Consider the following 6,511-nt stretch of genomic DNA (forward strand, 5'->3'; position numbering starts at 1 on the left):
TGAATACTTGAAAGTAAGCCGTAAAATATTTTAAAATTCTGTCTTGAATGCCTCCATAACTAGAGCCCTTCCAGTGGCAATATTAATATTTCTCATAATGCCAAATGACTTGTACATTCTAAAATATTCAGTAACCTAGAGGTAAAGATATTAAAGGTGATCTCATGTATGTTTCAATTCCAAAGCTAGTATTCCCTCCTAAAGCTAATATGGACTTTCATACTTCACGTGGAGTCTAATATAACATGTTATTTAATCATTGAATTTGCAATGCATTATGCCTTAGCTTTCAAAAAGTTTTCATACTTACTGTAGTGGCTTGCAAACAACTCAGTGATTAGTCGTTAATATTCTTCTGCTACATACAGAACTGGTAATGTACCTGGGCTGGAACGGCCTGTATTTCTGATGGATAAAGACCTTTAGATAAGCAGCAAACATAACTTTTTGCCATTGTTCACCTTTTAAAATCCCAGTAATTTCCTACTGTCGTCAAATATCATTTAACATCTAATCACAATGTTATCAAGTATCCATTCACAGTTTTTCAATTGTTTTAAATGTTTTTTAAAGTCGGTATGTAAAGTCCAAATATTGTGTTCGTCTGATAGGGTTTTAACATTTCTTTTTGGGGTTTTTTTGGGTTTTTTTGGTACCAGGGATCAAACTCAGGACCTTGTGCTTGCTAGGCAGGTGAGCCGCCACTGAGCTAAAATCCCCAGCCCTAAAGTTTCTTACTATGTAGGTTTTACTCCCTTTTTTTTTGGTACTGGGGATCAAACTCAGGATCTTGAGCTTGTAAGGCAGACATGGCGCCACTGAGCTCCCTATTTTTAAAATGAAGAAACCAGGTCAATGACAAATTATCCTATAGTTTCTCACAGTCATTCAATGACTAGATCTCCATGGCAGCATTTAACATTGCCTCTTGTGCCTTTGTTGTTGTAAATTAACGATTAAATCTAGAAGCCTGTGCTGTTACTTTTCTCTTGTTCCTGAGACAAAATACCTGACCCCAAAGTTAAAGGGGGAAAGGTTTATTTAGCTCACAGTTTTTAGAGGTTTCAGTCCATAACAAGCTGGCTCCAAAGCAAGGCAGCTTGGCAGAGGGACATCACAGAGAACAGTTCATGGTGGACAGAGGGTAATAAAGCAACAAGGGACCTTAACAGCCTCTTCCTGTCTCTTTTATCTTATTCAGTCTACTTAGAGTGAATAGCACTCACACCCTTAATCCTAGTGTCCTCAGGCCTAGCATTGCACCATGAATCAATCACACACTCTAGATTCAGCCATTCTTTAAAAAGCCCCACCTAAGACCGGATGTGAATTTTGCTTGTTTTCTTTAGTAATTCTTTGATTATTAATTTCACAGTTTTACTATTTCATTTTAGGAAAAGCTTCTCTTTAAAAGTCAACTTATATTTTTTGAGTCTTTAAGAATGCTTCTAAATTCCTTAACATTCAGGCTGTGGGAAGATTTATATTTTGGCCTAGTATTCTAAGAAAGGTTGAATTAATAGTTGATGTTAAACTTGTCTTCAAGTCTTTTTAAAATTGTTTTTCAAATTTCTAAATATTTGTATTAACTTTGCATTTTGAAATAGTTTGTCCTTAGAGTTTATCCTTATTTAGTATCTAAATCTATGCAAAGAATATTAGTCTTATCTAGTATTTTAATAAAATTATAGTATACTTACTAGTATATTTTCAAAAGAAAAATTAATTTTATTTTGCAGAAAGAAGTCAAGTAACTACCTCTATCTGGTAAAATGCCAGAGTAGTCTGTTGATTTTATTGATTTAGAAGTTAGCTAGCTAATGTATTAATAAAATTGTGAATCCGCTAGCCTTTGAAAAATGCCCTCCATTTGTTGGTTCATGAATATAGCTAAAGTAGTATTTATAAAGGACCAAAATTATGTACATCCTAACTTGAACATTTCCAACAATGTATCACTTCAGGTGAATATAGTTCTTTGTTTCCAGAAATAATACAAGTACAAGGTAGTACCTATTGTAACTTTACAGTTAACTTGGCTGACAGTAGGTGAGATTACCACATAATGACTATTATGTAATTTTTCATATTAAAAATTAGGATTAAAAATAAAATTATACACATTATACAGTATGTTCATATTTCCACCATATTTTCATGTACATACATACTTTGTATGTTAGATATAAATTCATATACCTATATGACCATTGGGTTGCTTTGTGATTCAGTAGAAATACACAGAAGTTGATGTACTTCAAGAAATACAGCAGGAATGCTGGCATATGAATATGGATGGAACTTTTGTAGCTATACATTCACAGAAAATCTATACATTAACTAGAAAAAGGTATCTGTCCCACAGGGGTGTAGATGTAGTGTTTTAAAAGTGGCAGCACAAAGGTGGTATAATGTAGGATTCCCATCATCTGTGTTTAAATTCAGCTCAAACATTTACTAGCTTTATGACTTCGGACAAGATTCTTAACCTTCTCGTCTCTCAGTTTATGAAATGAGGATGACATTTATGCCAGGATTACTGAGAAATAAATGAGAATATATTTGCTCGTGAAGTGCATAAAACAGTGCTTGATACACTAAGTATGTAACACATGTTGCAGTATTTTGAGCTAATTTTCCAATGTTTTCTCAGAACTATTTCTGATTAAAGCCCATTCTTTTGTTTTGGTATTTTTTTTTGGTACCAGGGATCAAACTTGGGTCCTTGCGCTTGCGCAGCAGGCAGCAAAACCGCTGAGCTAAACCCCGGACCCTAAAGCCCATTTTTTAAATCACAAACATTTATTTTTAACCATCTTATGTGGAAATGTTTCTAAAGAATATTAATTCCTCCATTAACTTATTATTACTCATTATTACACAATGCATTATTTCCATATTATTCATGATCATTACAAATATTTAGCATTACCCTATATTTCAAGCTTAGTACAGATGTTGAAGTCTGCTTCACATCTCTCTACAAATGGCCTAAGGCTTGTTAAGTCCTCTCTTCCAGGTATATAAGCTTCTGAGCCTTCACCATTATCTGCCCTTCTGATCTACTGTTAACCAAGAAACCAGATGAATAGGTCATTAGAATTAGGATGAAAAGAAGGCAGAGTGAGCTGAAACAAGTGGCAATGGCTCTTCTGGTCGTGATACCTTTCAGTATTAGTGAGAGGTGAATCTGACTATAGCAATTTTTTATACTTACTTTTGAAGTTCAAATAGCTGAGATAGTTTTATATAATGTATATATTTAGTATTGCTCTAATGGCAATAGTGCTTTAAATTATGACAGTCAAATTCAGTGACATTTTCTCTTTCATGGGTGTGATTGGCAGAAATTGTGCATATTGAAGGTGGGCGATGTAATGTTTTGGTATTTGTGAATGTTGTGAAATGATTACAATGATCAAGCTACTTAATATATGTCACTACACATGGTTAACTTTTTCTATGGTGACAGCACTTGAGATCTCTCAGGAGATTTAAAGGATACGTTATTCACTATTGTCATGATCGTCACTATACATCTTTGTGTTAGATCTCCAAAACTTAAATAAAAGCTTGTATCCTTTAACAAATATCTCCCTTTTAGCCCCCACAATAATGTATTTTAAAAAGTCAATTTAGAATTTCCTACAAACTAGTCTCAGCAGATTTTTGAGCTTCTTTCGTTTCTGTGATGCACTCATCCATGAATGAATGGAAGGCCATACTCTTTCTTACCTTCTTGCCTTGGTCACATTTTAGATTCACCCAAGATTCAATACTCTGCTCTTCTTTGGTTGCTACTATTGTTTGTGTCCTCTCCAAAATTCACAGGTAAAAAACTTACACCCTAATACAACAGGAGCTTAAGGAAGTGTTTAGGTTCTGAGGACTGCTCTCATGGCTGGACTGATGGTACTGTATAAAAAGGCCTTGTAGGAATGTTTGCTTTTCGTTTCTTCTGCTGCTTTTGTTCTCTGTACAACATGTGGCATTTAAGGCAACCTCCTGGAATGGGAGGCTGGGCTCTCACTGGACACCAAACTGGCCAGCACTTTGATCTTGGACTTGCAAGCCAAATGTTGCAAGTAACAATTTGTGTTCCGAATGTGTCTTTTCCTTGTCAGCACATGATATATCTTGCCCTAGGTTTTTTTTTTTCCCCCCAATCTTTCAGAACAAATTATTTGTCCTGAAAACTTACAATGCATCTTCTATATTCTTTTCACAACCAGCAACCAAAACTAGAAGACTGGACCAAAGCGATGGCCTTCAAATGCTACAGGGAGCCTGGGTTTGTCACTCCTGATGCTGTCCACTTGGAGGAATGAGGAGCTGGGTCTGATAATGTCTTAGGTAGAGAGAAAACTGAGAAACTCACTACTCCTTGGCCAGATGAGTGTCCATCATGGACAAGGGGGTCTAGGAAGCTGTGAGCAAAGCAGGTGCCAAGTGTGCAAAGAGGAGACAGGACCCCCAAGTGTGTGATGACCCCAGATGTAGCTGCTGGTGTTGAGGGAGGAGGGAGCTGGGGTCAAAGACAGTTCCCCACAGGCCTCCAACTGCCTTCATGTATCAGGTATTGGTGTCTCTTGGTGACTAATATATGCTCCCAGTGGTCTCTCAGCTAGTGTCAGGGTTACGTGTGGGACATTACAAACTATAGCATCATTTCTTTGAAATACTTGTAATGAAAACAGTCCATTTCAATTTGAAATTCACATTAGAGTTAAGTCCTTGACTTACAAACATTCATGTTACAAACTTTCACAGGTGTACTGTGTAAGACTCACTTTGTCAGAAAGGAGCGAATCCAACTTAAAAATATTCTCCCAGATAGGAACTCATTTATAAGTCAGGGACTTACTGGTCAAGAAATCTCAACACTATACTAAAGAAAGAAAAAGAAGAGCTGTTAAATTTCCTAATTTCAGCTGTGCATGTAGTTCCAACTACTCAGGAGGCCAAGAGGAAGCAAGCATAAGTCAAAGCCAGTCTGGGCAACACAAGAACCAAATCCCCGACTTCATCTGAAAAAAAATTTAAAGAATACAGAATTCCAAAGCCAGCCTAAGCAATGTAGGGAGATCCCACCTCAATTTTTGTTCTAAATTTCACTAGTAAATATTTTGAATGGTTGTAGAAAATACAATTATTACCTATTTGTTGGGTATTACTCATTGTGACAGTATTAAAATTTAGAGTGGTTATCAAAACATTTGACAAAATTTGAAGTTCTATACAAATTCAACTGCCTCAAATCTTTTGCATTTTATTTTTTCAATTGTGTAACATGACTCATGGTTTCAACCCCTTGTAGTTTATGTATGTACAATATTTTCTGTGTCAGGACATGAGGTTTGGAAGCACTACTTTAGACATTATAGTTTGGGCTTTGGAAGTTACTGACATGTGCTTACATGCCACTCAATTAGCATTGTGTTTTGTTACCGGCTTCATGGAGACCCACTCTGATAGATGTTCTGAACACAAGCAAGCTAGTTTTGGCCTGGTATCTGTGTTCAACTGCGAGCACAGTGTTCCTCTGAAGCCTCACCTCCCCAGCTCCCCAGCTTTTTTATTCTGGGTGCTGAGGGAAACTGGAAGATAATTTTATGGAAATGTATTTTTTTTTTTTTGGTACCGGGGATCAAACTTGGGTCCTTGCGCTTGCGCAGCAGGCGTTGAAACCACTGAGTTAAATCCCCGGCTGGAAGATAATCTTAGATATATAAATTTCCTATAATTTAGTAAACTATGTTCAAACTAATACCTTTGTTCAAGGATGATCTTGTATGTCTGAGTGGTTGGGGTAGTGAAGACTCAGTCTGATAACCAAGTCCAGAGATAAGGAAACAAACTGTGGAAGGGTTTGTGCTCAGGCAGAGTTAGGACTAGAGATGGTGAACCTCAGAGTTGAGTACTTTCCTACATCAGCCCTCATACGTGTGCTGCTCATATTAACCGACCTTCCTTTTTCAAACATTTTGGGTACATTTTAAATACCGAGATGTGGATTCATTAAAAGGCGTCAGATGTGTTTAAGAAAAAGGAACTGGTATGTGCTAAGGACAATTCTTTCTGAACACCAGACTATCCAGTGAAAACTCGGCAGTGATTAAAGGGAAGGTAAAAGAAGGAAAACATGTTCTTTCCCATGAGAGCTGTGTATTTTAACAACCAAGAATAGAAATCACATCATCAAACCAAAACAATAAAAGGACTTATGAAGTATTTAATATGAGCAAATCTAAGTATTTTTGCATATAGTATTTTAAAAAAAGTGCCTATAGTCTATAAATGTTTACTGTATCAATAATGTATTCTAAATGCATAATACACTAGGATTTTGTGCTAACCAGTCATGTCTTGCTTTTAAGCTTGTCTTTTGTCAAAGTGAATTAAAAAAATTAAAACCTTTTAAATTATTCAACCTAACTTTTTATGATATAGTCCCAAGCTTAAGCTTTGCTGCACCAGAATACAACAGCAGCTAACATGATTATACACAATG

The sequence above is a fragment of the Heterocephalus glaber genome, unplaced genomic scaffold, assembly GCF_053883595.1.
Source record: "Heterocephalus glaber isolate CG9 unplaced genomic scaffold, H.glaber_assembly_v1.0 deba00000901, whole genome shotgun sequence".
Lineage (NCBI taxonomy): Eukaryota > Metazoa > Chordata > Mammalia > Rodentia > Bathyergidae > Heterocephalus > Heterocephalus glaber.